This window comes from Opisthocomus hoazin, chromosome 4 (assembly GCF_030867145.1).
Source record: "Opisthocomus hoazin isolate bOpiHoa1 chromosome 4, bOpiHoa1.hap1, whole genome shotgun sequence".
Classification (NCBI taxonomy): domain Eukaryota; kingdom Metazoa; phylum Chordata; class Aves; order Opisthocomiformes; family Opisthocomidae; genus Opisthocomus; species Opisthocomus hoazin.
This window is the reverse complement of record NC_134417.1, coordinates 57364679-57391616: the sequence shown is the minus strand read 5'-3', so window position 1 is coordinate 57391616 and position 26938 is coordinate 57364679.

Sequence of the window (26938 nt, the reverse complement as noted above, 5' to 3'; positions counted from 1 at the left end):
AATTTGGCAAGCAATAACTTTTAAAGCTAAATAAAACTTGCAGAGCTCCACTGCCTGAAAGCCATGGGAACTGCAGCACTATGAGCCACCTAGTAAATATATGAGCTGTCAGAGTCAATGAATGGTAAGATTTGAGTGAACTCTGTGCAGGCTGATGAACCAAACATTTTAATGCATGCCTACTAAGATGTGAAAACTGGTTTGTTTCTGGTGCCTGCCCATGCTATTGGCTCTGTCAAAGAACACACATAAAATGTTACCGGCATAAATCTTGACAGATCCACAGGATAATCTACTCATACACCTAACCAAATGAAGCTTAGAAAAGTACTGCTACCAAAGCTCACACTGGAATGATAGACTTTATGCTGTTATGAATAGAAACATCACGAATGTTGGGCTTGAGAGATCTAGGGATCAATAAATATAAAATAGATCATCGTCTACTGCATACTGTACTTAGCCTCTTCACATCAATACAACATTAACATATTTGCATCCTTTTTATTACCACTGAAACATCCTTTTCCCTGTAGCTGGATGTTTTACTATATGGATGAGGCATTCTTTTCTAGGTTGTTGTTTAAAGTGTTGTGTTCTGAAGGTTCATTTTAGCTTCAAGACTCTGAAAAATTTTTGCTCCCAGCTAGGTTTCAAGATTGGATTTTTTTGTTGTTATTGAGATCCTAAATCTGTATCTAGCATGAGTTTGATTGCAAGTATTCACTCAAGGAGAATGCAAAATATGTCGGACTTTTTTAATTCCAAGGGACTTCTGTTTGCAATTGACTATCAGTGATCCTTGCGCAACTGCGGACTTGTAAACCATGAAGAATTTCTCAAGATAGAACAAATCTGTTTTGGTATTTGCTATAGGAGGGAGAGCCTGTTATTAAGGGTATCTACTAATTCCTTCTATAAGACCCCATTTTCAATGGCTTAAATCCTCAGTTAAGCTGAAGTTCTCTGTGCCAGGTTCACATCCAGATTTGTGTTTACTCATAAGTTTTATCCTTGGCCATCCTGCAAATAAAGGCATTAAAAAGAGCTTGTAATGGAACTTCTAAAACCTCCAAAATTTTTTTCTGTGAGAAGCCACTGTCCACCTAACTTTGGAGCAGGAGACTTAAGTATGTCAGGATGTGCTTTCTGAATGTCCCGTGAAAATTTCTGCAGATTTGATACACTGTGAAACTTTGAACTTGCCAATCACATCTGCTCTGGAGAGAGCTGGTGGTCAGTGGCAAAAATTGCAAAAAAGCATATGTCCTTGCTGAGCCTGCTGCACCTCTGCAGCTCAGTGTGGAGCTGGATGCCCCCTCCAGAGCCAGCCAGGAAGGGTGAGCAGAGGTGGACTGGTCCCATCGAGGGTGGTCGGGATGTGCAGAGCAGCGGCTGCAGCTGGCAGAGGGGGAGCTGGGGCCACGGCAGGCATTGAGCCTGGCACAGGCATCTCAAGAGCAGGGAACAAGAGATCAGGGGAGATGAAATGCAGCAAGGAATAGCAGGGCAAGGAGCCCCGGAGAGGAGTGCTAGTGCTTCAGGTCAGGAGGGGATGGATGGATGGGGCCAGCTCCTGCAGGAGCTGAAATGGATCCGGGGAGTCCTCCGCCTCTGCATTCCTCTGCCATCAGCAAATACCTGTGAAAGCCATTAGCAAAGTGCACTTTTTCAGGCATTTCCCAACTTTACAGTGATTGAATCTGCAACTTTAGTATTCCTTCAGTATAGCTATGGTGCATAACACATGCCAACATAGCCCACTGGTATGCACGCATGTGATGCACAGATACACGTGCATACGTTTTGTATTTGAAATGCTACAAAAACAGAAAGAGCAGGGATAGCTATCTAAACTATTTGCTTATGTGCCTCTGATCACATGGACATTCTGGGAAGATCAGAACTTTAAAAAAAGGTAAGTACAAATAAAATAAAATAAAAGTCCTACTTGAACCACTGCTAATCAATCTCCCAGTGATACAGATCTCGGAAGAAGGCTTTTATAGCCCATCAGCTCCAAGAACTAACTGTTGAAGACAAAAAATCCCTGGCTCTACAGCCCAGGCTTCTGTATTTCTGAAGCCTGAGGGATGCATGGGATTAATTTTGAAATAAAGGCAATGGATCAGTACATCCAGCCATTCACAGAAAGACAAGCAATGCAATATCTATAAAAATCAAACATATGGCTGGACCAAATAAGTGCAGAAAAAACAACAGTTATTTTCTTATAAAGATATAGTCTTACCAGTTAGCTTGCAAAGGACAATTTAAAAGGATCCAAATTTAGATTTTGCTCAAAAATAGGTTTACAGAAAACAAAGATCAACAGAAGAACTTCAGAAGTTCATTTTAAACTTGAATTGAAAACCATATTTAGTCTGAATTTAAGAGAAATCGTTAATGTTTTTTGAACCCCAACAGCAGAGCACACAACGAAATGACCGGTCAAGTACCTGTAACAGAGCTAATACATAAAAACAACGACATACTTGGCATTAAGGTACAAACAAAGATATTCCTAAAACAAAATATTTATGTGTAAATCTTAATGGCATCAGACCCTTTTCATAACTAGAGAGCTGAAATAATAACAGTCTTCAACTCTTAATACTTGCCAGGTAAGACTTGACCCAAAGACATTTTTTAACCTGGATAGACCTCAAGGGTGTTTTCTTCCAGGCCAAAGGGAAGGAGTAATTTGGGTGTATGTGGGTGGCTGGAGTCACTGGAGGCATCTGACTGCCCACTGAAACCAGGAGAAACCCTGGAGGGATGGGAGTCGGGACTGGCTAACCGGGCTTCCATGGTGGCCGCCGCAACGATGGAACAGACACTGCCGAGCGTCCCGGTGTCAGGCAGGGGCTGGGGAGCCGCTCCCTGGGGCACCGCACCCCCACTTCATCAGAATCCCTGCTAGTTCCTGGAGCTGGGTAAACAGTAGTGCCCAAGGATGAATAATTCCTCCAATGAATTTAACCTGTATTTCTGATGGAGGTTTCTCAGGTTTTTAATTCGACATCACAGCTAACAGAGTTTGCCTGATTTTTCATCTTCGGTTCAAGTACAGTTTGTGACAAATAGTGGAATAATTTGCTAAATGATTTCTGGAGTGTGAGCTGTATTGATTAATCATTCCTTTTCCTAATTTAACACTTCTTTTGCCTGATCAGATAAATGAGTTTAATTCACATTACACGGAGGCATAATTGTGAGCCTGACAATTTCAGAGACACCAACCCACTAAAACAAAATTCCAATAAACAGGATTATAGCATTTTAGAGCACTTCAAATCTTTCTTTTTGGGTCTCATAACACTTCCCTTCAGCAACATACCTAAAAATATTAAAGCTACTATAAAATTTATTAGCTGTGAACAGAGTATAAATGTATTCCTTCTCTTACTGTGTGTGACCCTACTACTCCCATGCTTGTTAATAAACAGTGTTCAATCCCATATAAAATGTTCTTGATACATTATTGCATTGTTGATTGTAATTTTTGTCAGCACCTTTGTGACTGGCATCACATAATTGCTTGTGTGTCTGCTTCCTAGCTGAGAAGAATGTAGTCAGTTCTGTATATATTTTATTTAATTGCCTCTGTGCCCGGGCCCTGTTAAATGGCTTGAGGAAACCTGATCTATTGATGTCTCGTCCCCTGTAAAATCCGTCACTTCCGATGCAAATGGTTCAACATGTGAACTTAATTCACTCGCCATCAGTTATGATGGGAGTAAAATATGGCTGGTCGAAAACAAACACCAAAAGAATAGAAATGCAACCGGAGCAAATTCTGTTTAAATTTTGAATACATCTTCATGAGAAATTTTTATATTGTTGACACAGGGGCAAGTAATGCTTCCAATAGAGAAACTTATTTTTAGAAATATCAAAACAAGTAACTCTTGGTTAAAAGCTGAAAATAAATGTCAGTCTTTCTATACATTTTATTTTATTAGATCAGTTGCTGAATCTTCATCTAAAAATCCCTAGGACAGGAAACAGCAATCCAGTCACACCTCGTTACTGCCTAATGGGGTCACAGTCCACCAGTGATCTAGAAGTAGGTGTAGAGGCAACACTTTAAGTGCTCAAGAGCATGTTGTGGAAAACAATTTAAGTCTTACAAATAGCCTAAAATAATACTGAATAATTTCTGTCAGCTTCTAAAAAGAATTCTGAGTAAAAATAGAAAATTCTGCAGAATCACAAGAATGTCTTTAATAATGACCTATAGCTTTGTAAGTGTTATATTATTTTACATCTATGGAAAAATAAGTGTCTGAGGTTTGTTTAAAGATTCTTAGAGAGAGTGAAGGAAGAAAGCAATTGCCTAAGACCTTGGAAAGAAAAACTATAGCCTGCTAAACTATTGTAATAAGGTAAGACAGGGAGAGATTTGTTGATCTGCCCATAAATATTTTTGTGCCTAAACTTGCACACTACTAGCTTCTTCACCACTGTAGAAGAACACAGTTTGAATTAGCCCCTTAGAAATATCTATCCACCATTCTGAATATACCTGGATTTCATAAAAAAACTTGCACACTCTTATTGGTCATCTTAGCAGCTCTGAAAATAGGCTCAAAGATTTTTACCAAACACATAACTCCAAAAATAGAAAGGGTAGAACTCCATTTTCATCAGTATGTAATGACAAGGCTCCCATAACCTGTCAAGACGAACTCGCTCCGTACAGGTTGGCAATATCAGCCATCAAAAGCTTCAAATTCTGTTTCCTTCTCCAGCAGTGAACCTTGGTCCTCTTTCAACTACTTCTGAATTAAAAATAGCATCTACTTTTTAAAGGCATAGTTGGCCCCTGCCAGAGATTTTCAAATTGAGTAGGCAGTTGTATCTCTGTCTGCAGGTAATGCGGTCTCTTAAAATAAAGAGGATGAAGAGGCAGGCAAGCCTCCTATGAAAAGACGCACACTCTGTTTTCCATCATCAGGTCACAGGCTCCCAGAAGACACCCCCCAGTAAAATTTGAAAAGCAACCCCAAATTCTCTAGGAAGAAATCTGTCATTGAATCCTGGCAGACACACTTGTAACCATGTTGAAGAGAAGTATTTTTAACATCTGGAATATTGGAAACGATTTATATCAAAATGTTTCAGTTCACTAGAATTACACAACAAGAAATCAAGTGCTTTTTGGTGGTCAGAAAAATTATAGGATTCCTTCCCACGATTCAGCTCAAATTGCAAATCCCTTTTAAGAAAAGAAAGTTAATTTGGGTCCAGCTGTCATGTATCCATATGAAGGGTTTATTGTGTACAATAATTTATGCCATCTGCTTTGCCTATCGGAAAATTTGTTAGCAATTGTGAAGCTGGTCTTCTTGTGAAATGCCTCAGCTTCTCCAGAGTAAAAGCATAGAATTTGCCTTTTTGTTGTTCTGTTCCAGATGAAAACATCAAGATATTTTGCAATGGCATTTCCAGAATCACAAAATTGTCCTATAAATTATTAGTTTTAAAAACCCATGAAAGGACCTATGTCTGCTGGCTTATAAATCAGTTTCTAGCTGAAAAGTGACTTTGTATATTCCTCAGCGTGAAGAATTTTTGCCAGAAACTTAGCATTATGAATGAGTTTGTCATGAAACTTTAACCAAGAGTTGCTAATGATCACCTTGAGTATATAAACCGCTTTACTGGATTTTACAGTCCTGTATCCTTTTTTTTTTTTTCTTTCCATTGTGTTTCTCACAATTATTTCTCACTTCACTGGTCTATTTGTTCCCAGTAACCACAGGACAACACTCTGCTTTGTAGAACTATGTGTCTTCAACAAATATTGAAAGCTAATAGTTGATGATTGAAATTAAAAAACAGGAAGATATCAGGTATCCTAAAAGAAATTCCTGGGTAATTCCTGGGATGTTCTATGAAAAGAAAAAGAAAAAAAAGTATCATCATCTTGGAAATTATGTACCATAGCTTAACTATGTGTGTACTGGAGTCAAAGGAAAGGAAATGGATAATTTCCAGAAAAAATAATTATGAAAAGACATGCCGCAGTTCTTGGCTGAGAGTTAATGCAAGGAACAGCCGCTTATATGATATACGCTAGTGAAAGGTAAGAAAAAAATACATGCTCATATTGATTTAAAAGGTATCTAGCAGATCCAGCTTTGAAGAACCATTTTCTGATGGTACATCAATCAGCTCTACCTTCTCTGTTGTCTGGTTGTTCATCCTAATGGATCCAATGGAAAGCCCCCTATCCATAACAAGTGTTCTATCCTTATTACTTCCTAATGTTTCCCTGTGGTGTTGCCTTCTCCTTCACCTGAAGTAAACCTGATGCTTGTATCCACACGAAGTGCGATATCCCTCTAAGCTTTCTTAATAAGCCACTTTCTTGCAGGAGCTTGCAAGAGCAGCAGGAGATGTTTATACCTAGGCTGTCCCTAACCTCTTGTGTATGGGTAGCAGATTCAATTACCTGCATGCAGTTACTCTATAAAGAGTGAAAGGCTCTTTCATCAACTGCTTCATCTTGTAGATAGGTCTAAGAATGATTCTCGCTAGTCTGCTGCACATAGTGCTGTGTTTTCCTAAGAGATGCTTCATTTATCTTAGATAAAGCAGCAACAGGAAGGGCTGCGAAATCTTGATTTTTTTTTTCAGCTATTTCACAATATTTCAGGTTGGTCTAAGATCCTCAGTTGCTGGACACCATCGATCAGAACAGAATGGGCCTGTCATAGGGCAGCGCTTGCTGGAAGGCAAGTGAGCACACCCAGACAGGACCTACAAAAACAAACCAAGCAGAACAGAGCTCCTTGTCTCCTGTGGGAGGTGCAGGAAATGGTCAGAAGACGAAGCCCTCACAAATCAGCCCACTCACCCGGCATGCCTGCCTGTGAATGATCATGGTAATTCACAGTTTGAAAGCCCACACCCCTTAACTAACAACTTCACCTCTGTCTTCGTATAGCCTCCCTACAGGTATTTCTATCATAGAAACATAGAACAATAGAATCATAGAATCATTAAGGTTGGAAAAGACCTCTAGGATCATCAAGTCCAACCATCAACCCAACACCACCATACCTCATAAAACATGTCCTAAAGTACCATATATACATGTTTTTCGAACACTTCCAGGGATGGTGACTCCACCTCTTCCCTGGGCAGCCTGTTCCAATGCCTGACCACTCTTTCAGTAAAGAAATTTTTCCTAATATCTAATCTAAACCTCTACTGACTCAACTTGAGTCCATTGCCTCTTGTCCTATCACTAGTTACCTGGGAGAAGAGACCAACACCCACCTCACTACAACCTCCTTTGAGGTAGTTGTAGAGCGCGATTAGGTCTTCCCTCAGCCTCCTCTTCTCCACACTAAACAACCTCAGTTCCCTCAGCTGCTCCTCATAAGACTTGTTCTCTAGACCCTTTACCAGCCTTGTTGCTTTTCTTTGGACACGCTCCATGACCTCAATGTCCTTCTTGCAGTGAGGGGCCCAAAACTGAACACGGTATTTGAGTGTGGCCTCACTAGTGCCGAGTACAGGGGGACAATCACGTCTCTGCTCCTGATGGCCACACAATTCCTGATACAAGCCAGGATGCCGTTGGCCTTCTTGAAGATGCCATTGGCCTTGGCTTTTGCTGATTTTTCTGATTTGGAGTCAGCAGGGCTACTCACAGTAGTGCATACTGGACTCAATAGAAAACAGAGGCAGGCTTGGGTCCTAAGTGTGAATTACCAGCTGTAATTAGTGGTGCTCCACTAGCCTCTGCACTGCCATGTGCCTAGGTGAGTCTTTCCTGAGGCAGCAGCAGCAGTGGTTTTAGGCTCCAGAAAGACCCTGTATCATTATACCAGATATAATTGCTGTGTCCTTACTGTGGAAGTGAGTGAGGACATCGTAATTGTGTTCTTATCATCAGAAAGCTTCAGAGCTAGGGTCTCTGTATCTCCTTCATTACTGCCAGGGCTATTGCAAATTTTCTGTCGACGCCCTTCCCTTGTGATACTGGATTATTCCTTCAGGTAGTTAATTAAGACCTGCATTTTGCTGCATGATTCATAATCTTTGTAACACCTTTTTGCCTATTCAGAAGCTCCCTTCATGATGGTTGCAGCCTTACTCTGATCTCTCAGGACATTGCACTGTTACCTGCTCTCTCTCACATGCTTTTTCCATGATGCTGGTGGTGTTTGTTTAGCTTTAGTCTAGCAGAAGTGTCTCAGTCCAGAGTTGCTAGGAACCTCTGATCATCTTTTTCTCCCAAAAGCGAAGTGTCACCTAGGTAGACTCTAGAAACCTCTAGACGATCACAAATCTGCTGCGTTTCCCAGTGAGCTGCCATAGGTGCCAAGCACAACTCAACCAGTGGGCAGGAGAAATAGTTTCTTTTGCACATATAAGGTGTTAAATCTGAACAAACGTTTTCTGTGTTTCTCCTAAGGAGAGTGCCAGAACCCTGCTGATGTATCACACGTAAAGAAATATCTAGTTTCAGTAAGGTCTCCACTCAGAAATAATGGAATATGATCCTTTTACACATTGAATGTCTTCCTTTGGGCTTATACTTAAGCAAGGGAATGTGTCCCTTTTGTACCTTGACCAGTGTCTGGAGGTTTTACTTATGGCTGTGAGACCAAAAGCCAACCCACCTCTTCTGCAGTGCAAATCAAACTTGACTTCAGTCTCAAGTCGTGGAAAGTTTGTAGTCTTCCAACTCCTCTTTCTGAGTTTATGTCACCTTTAAATGACAGGCTTCACCTTTTCCTCAGAAAACATGGTATCTGCCTTTCCAGGGGACTGGGCTCCTTTTGTGAGATCACAGACTAGGTATGCTTCTACCCCATTGATGGATGCATCTTATCTTGCTATAATTAAAGATGTTGTAGGTGTCTTTTCTTCCTATTTGTGGCATATCAATTCATTCAACTGACATACTGCTACTCCATATAGAAAAGATGACTGCTCTAAGTCCTGTATTCTACTTCTTCTTTCTGTTGGGTTCACTGCCAAAGGAGCACCAAAGGAATTATATCACTCTTTCTTGCACCAAGCCAGATCTTGTTCCTGTGTCCAGCTCCAACTGAACAAGAAGACCTTTTGTTTGCACTTGATAGTCCATTAATTTTTTATTATGATACTGTACTTAGGGCAGTAACCCTGCTGAGTTTTGGTTTCATATGCACACTCCTTGCAACCTACTGCAAAATGAGGCAACATTCCCCCATGCTTTGCCTTGTGCTTTTTGCCACAGCTCATGCAGACCCACATGCAGTGTACGTAACTTTGCTTTACTTGCTTATGCCTTTCTACTTCAAATCTTCTATCTCATCCAATTCTCGATTCTCTATCATGATCTCCATAGCGTGCCCACTGTCTGCTCCTCATAAGCCCCATTTTAGACCCAAGAGAGGTTTTTGGCTGTTGTAGACATAACTTCTCTCCGGAGCTTGCAGGGAAGCTTGCATGAGGGGAGGCTGCAGGTGCTTGAAGACCTTCATTGCTGATGTGCACCAGCTCAGCTTCCAGATGCCCCTGCCCCATGACTCACTGCTCCTCCGGCTTTTCCCCTTTGCTCCCCAGGCCAGAGAGAAGTGTGCAAGGGGGACAGACAGCCCCTGGGAGGATATGACGGGGGGGAGAAAGTAAAAATCCCTCTTGGCTCTACACCTGCAGTGTACTTCACCATGTGCGTGAGCAGAGACTGGAGGGGAGAGGTAAGCAAGGCAGCGCAGATGGCAGATGTCACTGTCAGCACAATTCCCTGAAGCCTTCTCTGATGTTTAGTTTCCAAAGGATGAGCTGCAGTTCTACTTTAAGCTTGAAGAGCTCATTACTGTGTGTTATTTAGGAGCAGTGAGTGGGTCTAACTGCTCTCCTAACATGCACTTACAAGTTTAATATAGTCCTGCATTTGTTTAACTGCCTGCTGCCGTTCACCCCAATGGAAGGACACAGGAACTTGCAGTCATGCCAAAAACGTATTGAAATACAGATCTAGAAAGATGTAACAACCAAGCTTCTGAAAGGTAAACCCATGGCTTAAAATTACTGAGCAAAATTGTACATAAGCTTATATTTAACTCAGCAAAAAGAGATCGGCAACCACCAACCCTTTGTGAGGGACCATCATCCCACATAGGTCAGTAAGCCTTTCATCCTGAGAGCTTCAAATACATCAGGTGACTTTGATCCCTGTAATGTGGCAAAACAATATGTACCAAGGAATTTGGCCCGTGGCAAAAACCTATTAGCAGGACACTAGTCATCAAAGCAGCATGTGTGGTCTGCAAGCAGGTCTATTCATCATCCTTCTAATTCCTATCATTGGGCGTCCTTGCTCAGGGGGCTGTGCTTGCTGGGCTCACTACCAACTGCAAATTGGTGAGCGTTATATCATGCCCACACTCTGTGAAAAGCCACCAGCCTCTTGCCTTGAAGACAGTGTTTGTAATATGCAGGCAATGTTTGTAATATGGCACCCAGTAATTCTGGAGGCAATGTCATCTGGCCTGCAGATTTCCAAGAGTGTGCTCCTCCTCCAACCCGCAGAAGCCAGCACAGCATGGAGAGGCTCCTTCGCCAGACCCACAAATCCTTCACACCCCTGCAAAAGCAGAGAAACAAGTGTTGTCTGGGGCAGCATAAAGCTTGCAACTGGGAAAGAGTTGGAGGAGAGAGAAAGAAATGAAACAGAAATCTGTAGCCAGGAAATAAATCAAAACACGTGTCAAAGGTGACAGATTTCCCTACTGCTATACCACTGTGCCTCAAGGTACCTCTCCCGTTTCTGTATTCCCTTCCAGTAATGGATGGTAACTAGAGCAAAGGCTCATACCTAAGGAGATTCCTGTCCATTGCAGCTCTGCTCTGGCAAGCTGCTGCATGTCTGTTTCCCCACCTGTAAAACAAGGTACCTGGCATCTTCTCCATAGAGCACTCTGAGCTTGCTGATGAAAAATACTTTATTAGGCATTGTCCTATGCAATGCTTTCTGTCTGTCACGACATGAAACCGAGAATTTTATTGCTGAGTCAATTTACCTGCCTTTCAACATTTATAACAAAAGATGCAGAAAGTGTACTACCACAACTCTGAGTTTTCGTCCCTTAATGGGATTCATGCTTACCACTTCAGTAAATGAAGCCCAGTTCATCCACTCTCTGTAAAGACTTATTCAGTGTAAGTCTGAAAAAATACCTGTCGTTTGTGCATTACATATTTTTCTGTCTAAAGTAAAAAAAAATGGTGCCTAAAAGTCTGTGTAAGCATGTTTGATACTACATTTGGAGTTCTGTTTTGCCTTTATCTTTTTTTAACACACTTTGTTTTAATTTTCTTCTTAGGTATTGAAATTTTTTGAGAGAGAATTAGAAAGCACGTAGAGACACTTGGAGACCCTTTTTTTCCCCTCTCCTGAACTGGCATATGGTTCTTTTCTATTAAGGTTTCACACCTCTGGCTGACATATAATCTGTTTGCTAAGAAAATAGGCTTTTATTAGGTTGTGGAAAGTTTCTTACAGAAAGAAAAGCCAGTGTATTTTGATAGTTTGCTCAACATCTGGAACTTTTTCTTTTCTAAATTCATTAAGACTTTGCTCTCCAAATGGGCTGAAGGCACTAGCAGGCTCTGAAGGCAACGGGCGGGGTGATGTGGTGTGTGCTGTAACCAAAGAGTCTCGAAACCACAGCGGCGTTGCTGAAATAATAGAGATTAAAGGGAAAGTAGCGCTAAACCACTAATGTATCCAAAACGAGCTGGCTTCCAACAGGAATTTCCATTTCAGTTTTGAAGGGACTCAGTCAGGTCGCACAGGCTAGCACTGATCCACACTGCTCTCGGTGCCTGGTGACATTTGTCCAAGAAATGCAGTTGGGCTGGGGGCACAAAGCAGAGAATGGAGGCCAGGAACTTGGTGAAAGGCTCAGTTGTGCCATGGGGAATCAGCAGAGAGAGAAAAACAGGCAGCAGAATTTCAGAGTGAATGCATTTCAGATCCAAAACCAGTCATGTTGCATCATTCTTGGTGAAAGAAAAACAAATTCGTTCTGATGTGGGCCAAAAAACAAGGGTTGTCTCCAAGCTTTTTCAATTCAATTGTTTCTTGATGAAACAATTACTGTGAAATTAAACATTCCAAAAAAATAATTTAAAAAACGTCATAGTAAACTGCTTTGATTTTTAAAAGCTTGGCAGCAATTTGTTATTCTGACAAGAAGTAGTCATTGAGACAAGTAGGCACTGGGACATGGAATGTTAGTTTGTTTTTCTAAGGGTTACAATTTTTCTCCCTTTCCATCTTTAGGGGGTACTTACTGCTTCATAAGGCCATTTAGTGCTCCATAAGCTTTTCTCAAAACCAGCCACAGATTTCTCAGTAGAGGAAGGCTCTTATCTTCACAACTTTTTTAATCCCTGGGACAATCTACTGGTGACAAGTTTTATTTCTACTCACACAGGGCATTGGCTAATGAGTAAATATTGCAACTTCAGAATTAATTTTAATAATTCTTTCAACTTTTATGGCTCAAAATGAAATATCTGCAGCCAAATTTTATATGACAGCAATGATCATACTGCAGAGGTTTAGGTAAACATGTTTTGTATTTACAAAAGCTTGCTATTTCTTAAAAATCAGGCAGACAATCCAATTACATAGGTTTAATGAGCTCCTCGTTGACTGAGAAGTTTAAATGAACTCCAGTTCAGATAAACTTACCTGACTGCATTTGTCATGGGCCAACAGGGCTCACAAAGAGAGGTACGGCATCTTTGCTGCTGCAAGGGCACCCACTGTGCTCACTGCATGCCTCAGCTCCCACCACAGTCCACCAGGCTCTTCAAGAACTGATAAACTTTTCTTACCTGATCGGTCACCAGGCTGAGCATTACCTAGATCAGTGCAGCCACCTGATGTTGCCACCAGAGAGCTCCGGGTGTACTGTGACACACACAATGAAGAGACCTGCAGGAAGTTTTTGTGGAACTGGTGTGCAGCAGCTCTGCACGGGGTCCCAAAACCACTCACATTGCTTTGCAACCCCCTCCAGTTGCATTGTTTCACAGCCGCAAATCAGCAGGCACGCTAAGGCCATGAAACCCCTTGGAGGCTTTTTTTTGCAAATCCAGTTTCTGCCCAGAGTAGCTCTGTTTCTCTTGTGGAGTTGATGCATGCCAGCAAATCTTGGTCAGTGAAACAGGGCTTTCCCACCTGGAGGGACCACAGCTTGTGGTAACGCTTGGTTCTCTAATGGTGATGTTGCACTCTTCAACTAGAGCTCCAGGGTAGCTCACAGCAAATTTTCATATTGAACTGATGATCTAACATTACACAAGCCACCCTCACCAGTAAGATGAGCTGCGCCCTCCTGTCAGTTACAGCAGACACTCTGGGACACTCTGTGGACTTGGAATCACCCTGATGACAATAGCCCTAAATCAGAGCAGAAACACATTTGTGCAATGGTACCGAGGTCCTTGTGCTGTCTGCACTGCCTGATCCATTGGGATGACGGCAAACTTTAAATACTCCGAGTCATCACTTCAGTGGCTTTTGGGAGCTGAACATCTACTTTCAAAGAGGAGCAACCAGAGACCTCAGTAGCTAGTGCAGTTGACAAACCACAAGGTGGCAAATTCTCTTTTGTTACTACCAGAGATAACTGAAATGTATATTCACATATTGTCCCTGGTTGATAAAGCTCTAATCATTTCAGAGGAAGATAGGACGTATGACTGTTACTAAAAATAACAGAAGTGCTTCTCTGGTTTTATTGCTTCATGCTCAGCTTTTGTTTAGCACTGCCAAAATACAGGTGGCTTTACATTGCAATATAACTTAATAATCATTCACTTCTTACCTTGTCTTGACTTGGGTGAGAAAATGGCGTTTTTTGATAAAAAATACAAAATAAATTGCTGCAAGCAAACAGAAATGGTCCCAAATCCCAAAGACCAGGCATTCATTTCCATAATGGCTGCAAGATTCAGAAAGCTGTGGCACTTTGCTGCATGTGTCTTGGAAGGGAATTAGTAATCTTCATGTTCTTTGTCCTAGTGATTGAAATAAATTACTTGCTTAGATTGCTAAGCAAGACGACCCATCTGTTGGCCCCATGCATGTTCAGATTCTTAGTGGGTTTACTATTCCAAATAATGACTGCCATATGCAACAGTAGACAGTTCTTCTAAAATTGACTGAAAGATCCCGTGCTACTTTTGAAGGCAATTTACAGAAGTTATACACGTTCCCCTCAAGAACCTGCCATTCAACTAAACTTTTAGAAAGTGATCCTGACTGGTTTACCCTGATGGTGCTGTTGCACTGGTTTTCTGTGAAGGCAGAGACAAAACTATAGCAGGAGTCTGGATTGGATCAGATTTATTCTTCATGAATGGAGAAGACTGAAAATTATGAATTATATAGCTCTGCAGACCCAGACAGCACCAGGCATGTCCCAATGTATTTGTTTATTTGCATCGCCCAAGTAACTGTTGTATAATGAAGTTGCAGGAGTGATCAGTATCTTTAAGCATGCATTACAGAATGTATCTAAGCTGACAGCAGCCACAGTAACGCTCCCCAAAGCACCAAAGAAAGAAAAAGACTCTCCCAATCCAAATCCACCTTCCCCTTCAGAAAATGCCTGAATGACTAGCTGAAGTCTATAATGCTCCTTGATGGTCAAAAAGTTCTGCCCCTGTCAGACCCAGGGAGGCAGAGTATCCCAGAGGTGAGGGCTTTCCCTGAGCAGGTTGTCCCAGGGGTCCCCAGAGGCACCGCCGGAGAGTCAGTGAGAATGAGTGTCCTGAAACCAGGAGACTGACAGCATGAGCATCTCTGGTGGTGTCCGGGTCCAGGGCAGAAGGCAAGGGTAATGGCAGGATCTAGGTCAGCATGGAGATGTGCCCTTTGCTGTCAGCAAGCCCAGAATGGCACAGGAAAATTTGTCTAGATAGGGGAGTGGTTTTCCTGCTAACAAACTAAAGAGTGCAGCTAGAGATGAACATCAGCCAGAGATTAGCATCATCAGGAGATGAATGCCATCACGTTATTCCCTGAGCAGCTTCTTCTGCCTCTCTGTCTCTTATTAAGTCCCTGTTCAGGTTAAAGCTGGCAGAGCCACAACACTGAGGAAGCACAGTGCAAAAAGGTCATCTGTTCTTGGGGAGGGAGATGCCAGTGGAGGGTGAGCCCACATCCTGCCCACCATACTGCGGTGCAGGTACCAGCAGCTCATGGCACTAGGTGGGACTAAACAAAACCAGACTTACCATCAAACATTGTGCATGCCTTTACAGAGTAAAGCATGAGCCTGTGTGCTGGATTTGATCACCTCCCTTTGTTTTATTATGCTTCATTGCTGATTTTCTGTTAAATCCCACTGGTTCCCATCCTCTAACCTTTCCCTGTTAGGGAAGGGCTGAAAGCCAGACTTTCACAAACAGTCCTCAGATACCTCTACCTTAATAAATAAATAAATGGCAAGGCTCTTTTTCATAACTTCCTTTGCCTCTAATTTAGACCATCCCCATTTCATCCACAGGCTGAACACACATTCAATTCATACAAGGCCCATAAACCATGTTAAGACCACAGAGCATCCTTGATTTGTTCATGATGTTAACAGTGACTCACCATGGCCAGATTACAGATGTTAAATTGCTGATGGATGGCCCACATCCAGCACATGGTATTCAGCTGAGGTATTAATCATGTGTGGAAAGATCTTTCTTTTTTCTTTTGGTCCCTGTGAATAATGAAACCTCTAATACAGTATATTGTACTTTACAAGCTCACTGAAATGAACTCCTTTCTAAAAAGAGAAAAGGATAACACTATTAAAGCAGCCGAATGCTGTACACGACATGATGACATATTAGGACTTTCTGGATAGCTAAATGAATACACTTGCTTTTAGTTGATTTAAGCCAGCGGGACAGGCCTTTCTTTAAAAACCTCTTTCCCCTGAAGGGAATTTTTCTTGTTTCCCTCTTTCTTTGCTGGAAACAGCTACCTTGTTGAGTGCAATACTGGCTTGATAGACAGTTGTTCGTGAAAAATGTAAACAAAAAGTATGTCGAGGGGCAGGAAAGAAAGACTCAGTGCAGATTTGGGGAACAAATAACTAATCTGGAGTTGGAAATAATGTTTCCCCTGGGCATGCTGGCAGAGGTTTATCTTCTTCTGAGGTACTGAATTGGAATCAAGTGTGGGAATCTTCCACACCATTTGTTGGGTTTCCTTTTCCTTTTCTTCCGACATGAGTATTATCATAGGTAAAAGGATAGCAGGTTGTACAGGGCAGTTTACATTGACTGCTTGTGATAAGAATGCCTATTATTATTGTCCTTTTTCCTTTTCTTCTGTTTTAATGCCCAGATGTTCCAATGGCCAGTCCCACACGACTTCAGGAAGAGTCTTTCCATACACTTCTGTGTGTTGAACAGCTGTTTCCTTTAGTAACACATTCTGGACTGGGTTTTTTGCCAAGTCACGCTGTGTTGATAACAAGGAAATATGTTGAAAATAAAAAAAAATTTAAAAGCACAAAAAAACAAAACCAAAACCACCATGAAGAACACTGAAGAGAAAAATCACTCTAAGTGCTCTGTGTAAATGGAGACACTACACACCAGGACCAATAACTCCCTCTTCCACCCCAGACACAAAACTCTTGCTTGTAAAAAGACAAGACAACAAATGTGCAGGTGAACACCGTCACTCTGTGGAACAAAGATAGATGATAGCCTGAATAATTTTTCCAGCTTCTTAGGTTATGCTAACTTACTGGTGTACCACATTAGCTCAGTGACTTTGCTTAGAGAGCTCTAACGTTCATGCTTAGTGAGCCTGACCTCTCAAAAATCACACAGAAACACACCAAACCAAGTACTTGAGCTTAGGTCTCCTAAGTTTACCACAATGGCCTAAAACCTATTTCACCTTTCTTCACTGAGGGAGGTAACTAAGTTAAATCACAGTGGGAAAAATAATACCTCTTTTCTGTTGAAATTTTTTCAGAATGGCAGACTATGACAATTTTAACCTGCTCTGTTTAGCCTGACATTTCTGGTCCAAGGCAAGACTTACATGGTCCTAAACCTTGTTTCAGGAAAGCATTCATAATCCCAAAAGCATACCAGCACATGCTTAAATGAATACAATGAGATTATCCAGTTAAAGCTAAACATTTTCTGCTTTCCTGAAGCAGAGCGTAGAAGAAAGGCATGCAACAGATGTTAGCTTCCTCCACACGGTGCAGTGGTCGACACCTTTGCAGACAAACTCAGAAGTGGTGAAGGATCCAGAGTCCACCTGGCTCCATGAAACAGGCAAGGCTTGGAATAAGCTTACGTTTTCCAATGTATTATATTTATTACAGTAAAATTAACTAATGCATATTTTGACAATTCATTTAGCTAAATGAATCTAGACAGAAGTATAGGAAAATTGTTTTGCATATGAGGCACCTGGAGTTGACATTTTCCCACCTTTCACAATACAACCAATGAACACTGAATCTGCTCTCCGTAGACTGGGTTTTGCTTTCAGACAATGCTGGTATTGTGCATGAGAAGTGCTCTATCATGCAATGGATCACTGCCAAGGGGACAGATGAGGAAAGCTGCTACTCATTTTTTACTTCTAGATTCAGCAATATTCGTACTCATAGCCTCCTTTAGCTTAGCTGGACTAGACAACTACCCCTTCTCCATAATACTGTCTTGCTTTTTGCTTAATAACTTGTTTCTTCAGATAGATCATTTGCTTTTGCAGGTACAAGCTCACAGAACTCTATTAACTGAACACATCATTTGGAGCAAAAATCTGCCTGTGAAGTGGATGATTGAAGACACGTGGAAACTCAAATACCTTGATGCAGGACACCACTATGTACTGAGTCTCCAGGAATGACCACATGCTTCAAAATCAAAGTGTCTCACTCTTCTTAAGGCTCTTCTTATGGTGTGACCAAAGATGATACTGTATCAAAAATAAATAAACATATCTCAGAGCAGGGAAATATTCAGGAAAAGCAACCAACAGTTAGTTTCTTCCTGAAAGGGTGAACAAATAGAACAAATTTCTTCTTATGTGGTTCTGAAGCCATAGAAGAATCAAGGATAACAGTAAATCAAAGAGTTAGAAACTTGGAAATATTTTCCTATGCTGCTGAAAAATCCACCATTAATGCAAACCGTACAGTATGCTCTGCTAGTCAATATGAGAACAGCAGATGGTTTTGATATGGCCATGACTGTCCCTTCAGAAGGCGAATTCAGAAGTGAAGCAATGGGTTGACAGATCATTCAGCATCAAGGCTAACGGAGATTTCTGGTAATGGTATCACGGGTAAGTAGGGACAGTCCCTGGGCTCTCAGAGGCAGCAGAAGCAACAGCCTGCTGGGTGTAGATGCTGAGGGAAGAAAACACCTGGGAGAAAATTTGGCCTCAAGGCTGCTGCTGTTTTGGAAGATGCGGACTTACTTTTGCAGGGAAAGGAAGTAATTAATAGAGGCATATGTGGAACAACTGAAGAGAGCTCTGCAAATCTCTCCTGATAGCCATGGCTAGCTATAAATAATTCTCCTACACTCTGTGTGCCATAGCGTGAGATGATAACTGATATGCTCTGATAGGGATGTCAAGAGGGGGATGGGGACTGGAAATTCCATTTCAGGAGCCAAGACAATTTTCTTGAGAAAGGAAATCTGAAACCAACAGAGGGTGGAATGCACCTCATGCAGAGAGACTGCTGTAGGCTTTGGCCTGCACACCTCTCACAGCCACTTCAGTCCTCAAGATACCATTTAGAGGGGGCTTGAACAGGGAACAAACTGGCATGGGGTCAGTATCACCCTAGTTTAATTAATCACTACTGCATTAGAAGTAATAACTGGGGAAATATAATGATATTTGGGCCATATGAAGCAGCTGCAAAGTTTCTTAGCAACTTTAAGAATGACCCTTCAACCCTTCCTCGTTACTCATATGATTAATGCTTATCCATGTGAATAGTCTCATTGATTTAACTTCCACAACTTCTGCGAGTAAGGACTTCAGAATCAGACACAGAAATATAGAATTATTCTCTTCCCCAGTTATTTCAGATCCAGATTTAGTGAAGTGCGGTGATTAACTCAACAGACCTTGCCTCATAGAGTCTTCCCAGGAACTACTCTGTAACTAGGGGATCCACTTTACCTAAAAGACAGTATCAACAACCACAGTGTAATCTGTCTTTCTAGTCCCACCTGTACCAATGCTGTTGTTTGAAATTATTTTAAAGTTAGGTGTTCATAAGCAATCTTTAAAAGTAGTCTCCACTTTAATCCAACATGAAAAGTCAAGAAGAAAAAAAAAATTGGGCAAAATATGAAAGACACAAAAAACATCATAGAATGTCTAGCTAAAATTTCAATTAAAAAGTAATTTTGCCCAACTATATTCAGTTTTGCAAAACTACCTTTATTTTATGACTTTTTCAAACAATTTTCACAAGTCCAGTTAGTAGTTACGGATACCAAAGTGCTTATTTCTCCCTGGAACACCAGTATAATACCATTCCGCTCAGTGCGGTCTGTATTTTTTACATATGCAACAAGCCTAAACAACTTTCTCAGCATCATTATTCACTGAGAATCTCTAGCTTGTCTCTTGTTCCTTCCCTAAATAACCTTCATCTATCTTTTTCAACAAATTTTCTTCAACTCTTTATGAATTACTTTGCTGATGTCTTAGAGAAACTCCCCTTTAATACGAGGAGCTGCTTCTCTGAATGGGTGAGGGAAGCTAGGAGAATATTGTTCTTGTGGTAATGCCTTCATACAGGTTTTCATCATGGAATCATCAAAGATATTATAATCCATATTTCAAATAAACAGTAGGGTATTTTTTAAGTGACACGTACTAGGGGACTTTCATCAAATGCTCCAGTATGTGCCTGCTATTAACATCTCTCCATCAGGTTTGCATTAGATATACAAATCACATCTCTGCAGTTAAAAATCATCTCTGTTCTAGGCAGAGTGCTGGACAGACTCAATTTGGCAATGGCAGCAAGAGATTTATTGTCCATTTCAGATAACATTTCAGCTTCCATAAATAAGGACATGAACTTCTCTACACCACCAAGCTAAGCCCACGGCCTTATTCTCTGTCTGTACATTAACATTCAATTTCAGGTGGCAGGTGGCATTTTTTTCTTCACTGCTGTGTCAAAAAAGTTGCTCATCTCCAGGTTTACAACACATCCAGAAGAAAACTGAATAAATACAAACTGTGGGAGCAGCTATGGATAAATTAGCTTCGGTATTTACCAGTATTGTACCTTAATTCTGGATCTTTTGCTTATGTCCTCCATTTCTCAAATTCAATTAATGTGTGTATCCCATGGTTTTTGGGCATCTTTGCACACCAGTGCTCATACATAATCAACATATATATTGCTAGAAGCCTTCATATCAAATTCTTTCTGCACCAAGGGAGCACAAATACTGGTGACAGCATCGGTCCTACCATGAGCAGCTCACAGACTTTGTTGGGTTAGTTTCTCTTCCTGATACATTATTCTCTCATGCAGATTACTAATATTTATTAGTTAACTTTAGCCAACTATTTCTGGTCTTCTTCTGGTTTGTCCCAGATCAAAACATCACCTCTACAAAATACTCTTGCTCCATGTCATTAAAATTCATTGCATTCTCAGCACAGCACCTCAGGCACCCCAAAAGCCCCTCATGGAAATTGTGTTTCCCAAAGGATGTGTTAAATTTGCATAAACAAATGTTCTCAGTTTTAATGGAATGTGTGATCACAGAATTGTGTCTTTCAAGCAGAAATGATGCAATTAAAGAGTGAAACACTTGGTCAGTGCGGTACATAGCACTCGTATGGAAAGGTCTCAGCAGTGAGTTCAGAAGGCTTAGCACACCTGCCTCAGTGTAACAACACACTCATTCTGCAGTTGTCTCTTCTCCACCAGTTTCCAGTGTCCAAAAGGTTCAACCATTTAAAGGCGCACTCCCATTGCCACATGCTCTCCAGCACCACACTCTTCCAGCACAACGAAGATTGCTCCTAGAACACTGCCCTTTTGGTCTCTCTTACCCTCCCAGACACTCCCTTTAATGCAATTCAGAGGTTCATTTACTCAAAGAGCAACAATAAGAGTGAGCTGTTCCGACACAAAGTCTTTCTACTTCCCTCCTTCTACAAAATTAGCAATAAATAAAGCCAAAATTTGACATCTTCAATTTGCATGTTAAAATTTTCTCCCAGCTCCTACTGATTTGGAGCAGCTTGGAGCAGAGCCAGACAGATGTGAGGACGTAGTTCATCTGGGAAGGGAAACTAGAGTATAATTTGGCAATACTTCTGGGAGAAAAAGGCATGCCAAAGGGAGCCAAGCCTCTGAAGAAGTAAAATATACATCGTTCAACTCTTCCCCCACTATCCCAGCAGTAAAACGATATACCTTTATTAATATTTATTGCCACTGAGCAGCATACAATAGTTTACAGAAATTACTGGCACCAGAAGAAAGGAGGTGAGCAAGGAGAAGAGGATGGGCAAGAAGGATGAGTGAAGTTGAATAAGCTGATGATAATGGGTTTGGCTAACCACTCTGAAATGCCACTGCAACCAAAGGAGCTCCGAGAATGGGGTCTCAGCTGAAGGTTTCCAGTGAAAAAAAATGTCCTAATTACAAATTAGCCAGGGTAACTCACTGTGAGGTGAACACTGTCAAGTTTGCTTTCCACCAGATGCACAAAGCAACTTCCAGAATGAAGAGGAAAATCATGTGCCCAGCAAGGGACTGCTGCTCAGCTGTCAGGGTGAATGGAGCTCAGGGGGATCCCACTGCACACAGCGCAGCTGGGTCCCCAGCACAGGAACAGAACAGCTGTGGAAGGACTTAAGGGGGCACTGAAACCTATCCTAGAGCAGTGCAAGGCACTGTCAAGGGTTTTCAAGCTTCACAGCCAGTGATGGAGCCTAACAGCCAGCACAAACACTTGCCTACAGCTTACATATTTCACTCTCCAGTGAAGCCAGTGACAGGTCCCCTCCCATTAGCTGAACTCTGGATTTATCAGGAGCAGACATCTGTGGCCACCGTCTACTGGGACCACCCATCAGCAGCAGAAAATGCCTCCATGCACTCGATGAATATCAGGAAGTCAGAGGTCACTTGCTCCTACCAGTTGACTAAAAGTACCTCCACACAGCCTGAATGAAAGGTCATTTTAAGATACTGTGCAATTCACTGGCGGGGCACAGCTCAGGACAGGACAAAGGCAGCAGAAACAGCCTGCCTCATTCCAGCCCTGCTCTGACTTCAGAAGTCATCAAGTTCCCTGTGCTAAGAATTTAAAACGTAAGCCTCTTATCAGCCACACATTGTATTACAGACAGAAATGCAAACACAGATATTTTTCCCCCTTCCAAGAATAGTTTCTTCTTTTTTTCTTTTTAGAAAATGACAACATGAAGAAAAAAATACCATTTTGTTTTTCTGCAGGCTCTACATCTTTCTGGCTCCCGAGAAACTGGTAGCAGCTGGTTTAATTTCCTCAGTTTCCCGTGTCAAAGGTTCAAACACAGTTGTAGATACCCTTTGCAAGTGAAATGTTCTGCTGCTCTTTAGATCAAAAAAAAAACCCAAACTTTAAACAAAGTCAGATGACTCTATTTCAGTGTGGTGGGAAGCCCGGGTGAACTCTTTATAGATACATTTCTCCTCATATTTACAAGCACTTCTCTGCAATGAGGTCTCTACAGTGAGATATCTGTCTTTTTAGTGGCCATTCAATTTTTCTCCTTTGGTTAACTCTTTCTGCTCAGTCGAAAAAAAAAATTCTTTGCCAAAACTCCTGGAAAACCCATTACAAAATCTAGACTGGATTTACTTTCCACTTGCTTCAAGGTCTTTTTCACCATCAAATAAAGACCACGTAAAAGTAGAAAAAAGAATGACCAGAAGAGAGAGGAAGCAGAGAATGAATTAGATACAGAAAACAGTGAAAAAGCTGAAAAAAGACCATCACGGGGAAAAGCAGATGCTAAGTGTAGACCTGTTGGACTGCACAATGAAGACTTGCAAAAGAATCTGCTCATAAAGAGGCTCTGACAGCCCAGAAATGTCTCCCAGCAGCAGCTGTCAGGAGTGGGAGGACTAGCCCTAGTCCTTTCTTCCAGAAGAGATGATAGTTCCCTATTGTGAGAGTAGGTGCTGATTATTATTTCCTTTCTAGGGCTGAGGGAGGCTTTTAAATCTACCCCATGCATCAGTAAAATAGGCTGTGACAAGATAGATATATATGTATGTATATATATATATTTGGTAAGATGGAAAGGTATGGGGCTCTCCCTAACATGGCTGAGAGTCAAAACAGAAAACAAGCGTTAGTGGGAAAGCTTAGTGCTTCTAGTATGGGGGCGCATCTGGCTGTCGACATGGGGGGTTTCGGGCAGTGGGACCACAGGGTCCCACAGGGTCACGCTATGGCACACAGATAGCATTCCTAGCAGCTTGCAGATAACGAATGGGAAGTCTCTTGGGTCTTCCCTGTGCGCATCCAGTGCAAAGGTTCGCATTTTTCTTCAGCCATACACCAGCAGCGGAAACCAACACCGGTCACTGGGGGAGCCTTTTCACTTCAGCAGGTGAAGGTGCTGACTCCACTTCCCACAGGCAAGCCAGACCTAATTTTGCTGACTAGAGAAGATGCCACCTAAATTAAAACTTGTGTAACCATATGTTTCAAAACTGTGGGTCATAATTTATATAAGAATGACTGTGGCAGGCTGCACTTTTCTGCTGATTCGCTGTATTTCCACAGTGCCCTTCTGAATAAAGCTATCAAAATTCATCCTATTTCTAAGTTAAAAAAATAACTAACAATCCTATGTATCAGAAAGATTCCTCATGTGAACTAGACAGTACAGTAAAAAAGACCCAACTTCCATGTTAATGATATTTTTCTGTAATATTAGAGGCATCAATTTATAATGTGTGATTGTATACACTTAAGCCATTCACCTGTCAGTACCTGGGAAATGCAGGGAAACTGTGCACAAGGAGATCTGCCGATGCCCCAGAGGAAGAGTGAGGCTGGGCTCTACATTCAGGAAGTTTTCTGCTCTGTTTCTCTCAAATACCTTGAGAAAGATCCATGACATATTTGAGCAGTGAACAAAATCTGAATGTGTTTTTCCCTGTCTGGTGTTGTCTGTTCCCTGAGGGAGATAACTGTAGGCAGTATGACAGCATGGGCTGGGACTGATTATATTTAAGACATGGTGTAATCTTGAGGGACCTGTTTATAACTGCTTCTGATGCTTGGGTGGGAATAAAAGCCACAGCACCAGAGTCCCAGTAATGCAAACAGAGGCACTGAAATGTGGCAAGCATGGCCCTGGGGTTGGATTTGAAGCAGCCTGAGGATTCACCAGATGGACAGTCTCACAACCTGGCCATGAGCCATCAGTGGGAGCCAGAGGGGGACATCCTTAACCCCGTGACACAAGCCATGTCCAGGTCTCAGCCCCACTTCTGTCCCAGAGACGGCATAGACAGGAATGACTCTGTTGGTAATGCAGCTGAGACATTCACAGCTCCCCACCGTCACACAAATGTTCGATACACATCTCCCAGCTAAACTCTGAGATGAAATAACATTTTAATCACACTGGGGAGTGGAGGTAAAACCATACTGTTAACATGATTCTCATATTACTGACATCTCACTTTAGGTGTAGCCTAAATGGCAGTCACTGAAGTATTTACCAAACCACTGGGTTGTAGCAGACTTCTGGGGATCGGCAGCCTGCAGCTAAGGAGTCCATAAAGGTACCTAGGAAACGCAAGCCCTACTCTTTTTTGGAATAAATTGGCTGAATATGGATCCACAACTCTTTGCGCAGTTCTGCTCCACCAGTCTTCCTTCAGCATCTCTGCGTTCGGAGGCTGTCCTCACTGCTCTGCACCGCTCAGTGAAGGGAAGAGTTCATCCTCTGCCCTTGCACCCAGAGCACCTAAACCCTCTGATTTGCTGCCACAAGGAAAAGTGGTTATGGAGACATACGCAAGAATGAGGGAATTATTACAACAAAAAGATCATCTGGTGCTTTATCACCTCTTACAGACACATGTTTAGGGAGAACATAAAGCCTTTTAGTTCAAGTCATATGCTAACTACCAAGTTAGAGACAGAACCTCAGCCAGAGTAACTCTTGGTGTATTTGTTCAACTGTGATGTTTCTTCCATCCTTCTCTGCAACACCTGGTCACATGTGAGTGTGTGGCCGTGGTCACACTGACTCTGAACTAGCCTAGTTTTATCCAATATGGCAAGTAATATATTCCCTAGGGACAAAATAGAGTCAATGCCAGAAGCAGGATTCCTGTTTAAAGAGCTATTGACCCATCTTCTTGAGAGGTGGCTCGCTACAGCTTCCAGCTCCTGTCCCACCAGAAACAGCACACAGACCTCGGGAGTTTGATGTCGACAATGCACCTACACCAGCTGGCTGTGATTTGGTCTACTCTCAACCACTACTAAATAGCAGGAAAAAATGTCTCCTTAGAAAGACAGTTTTGACTGAAAAAGTTCATGTAGTTCTGTCAGGTGAAGTTTCTCTGGCGACATCTGGCAAGGCTGCAGAATTTCTACACTCCATTGAGATTTAGAAGAGCATATGGTTTCCACTACAGCAAAACAAATCACTCCGTGAACAAAAAGCTCTGAAAAGGAGTGGGAAAAGGAAGATGAAAGTTTCAAGTCTGTTTGTAAATTATGCATTAGCCATGCCTGTAATGCCCAGAGGAGCCATAAATTTAGAGGTTTCAACAGAAAAGTCTGTAGCTGACACCTTACATTCGTAAAACTCATTACTATCCCTGGAGTGAAAATGAAGGGGAAAAAACAGTGAATAAATAAATAAGAAGATAAGAATGTTTCATCATTTCCTTTTGCTCTTTTTCAGTTTTTCACTACAGTTTCAAGACCAATACAGGATTCACATCAGCTGTGGTCTTAAACATGAAAAGTGACCAGTATTTTTCTAGTGCATTTGATTGCAAAATCAAAACAGTTCAATGTTACAAGTACAGATGGTGAAAATGGGAACTTCAAATCTAAGATGTTTTCATTTTCAACATTCAGTTCTGCATCTGCTACAGATATCAATTCTGTAAACTGGATCCAAAACCAACCTGGGCTGTCATTTTATTTTTGGTGCAGCTGAAATCTCACAAGAAAGAGTTGCTGAGAAAGCAGACTTTGGCCTTTAGGAAATTTTTAGAATATTTCTGATGATCTGGAGGTTCTGCACTATTTTAAAACATTTTCTGTAGTCTGTGCCTTTTTATAAATTCCTGTCATTCTTTTTCACCTCTTTGGTCTTTCTATATATTGCCCAAAATCTGTGGCAGATTTATTCTCAGAAGACCATGTGACACTGGACTCAGTATGACAAGTGAAACAGAAGAATGAGTGAGTCACGTAGCACAATTTTGCCCAAGCGTTAGATGCAAATAACTGCAGAAAAATGTGCTTTTTGACACCTTTCTACAGGAACATTCATGCCTACTATCAGGCATTGATGCCTAGTATTGAGGCAGGGCTGCAGCCCCAAGCTGCCAGGTCCGGGCAGGAGCATCCCGCGTTCAGGTCCTGCCCACCTTGGCTCACTCCTGCTGCGCTCCACCCCAACTTCTTCAAGGGGTTTCTGCCCCACAGGCAGGCTGCACACTCATGCTTCAATTGGCTCCATGTTTAACTGCAAAATCCAGATTTGCCCCATCCCCTTTTCCTTCCTCTGCAGCACCTCACTGCCAGGAAACACACCTAGGAATCTCACATAGAGCCAAGGGCAGCCTTTTCCTCAAAGTACAGCTAGGACCGTCTGTGTGCCATGTGTTTCAGGATATAAGTG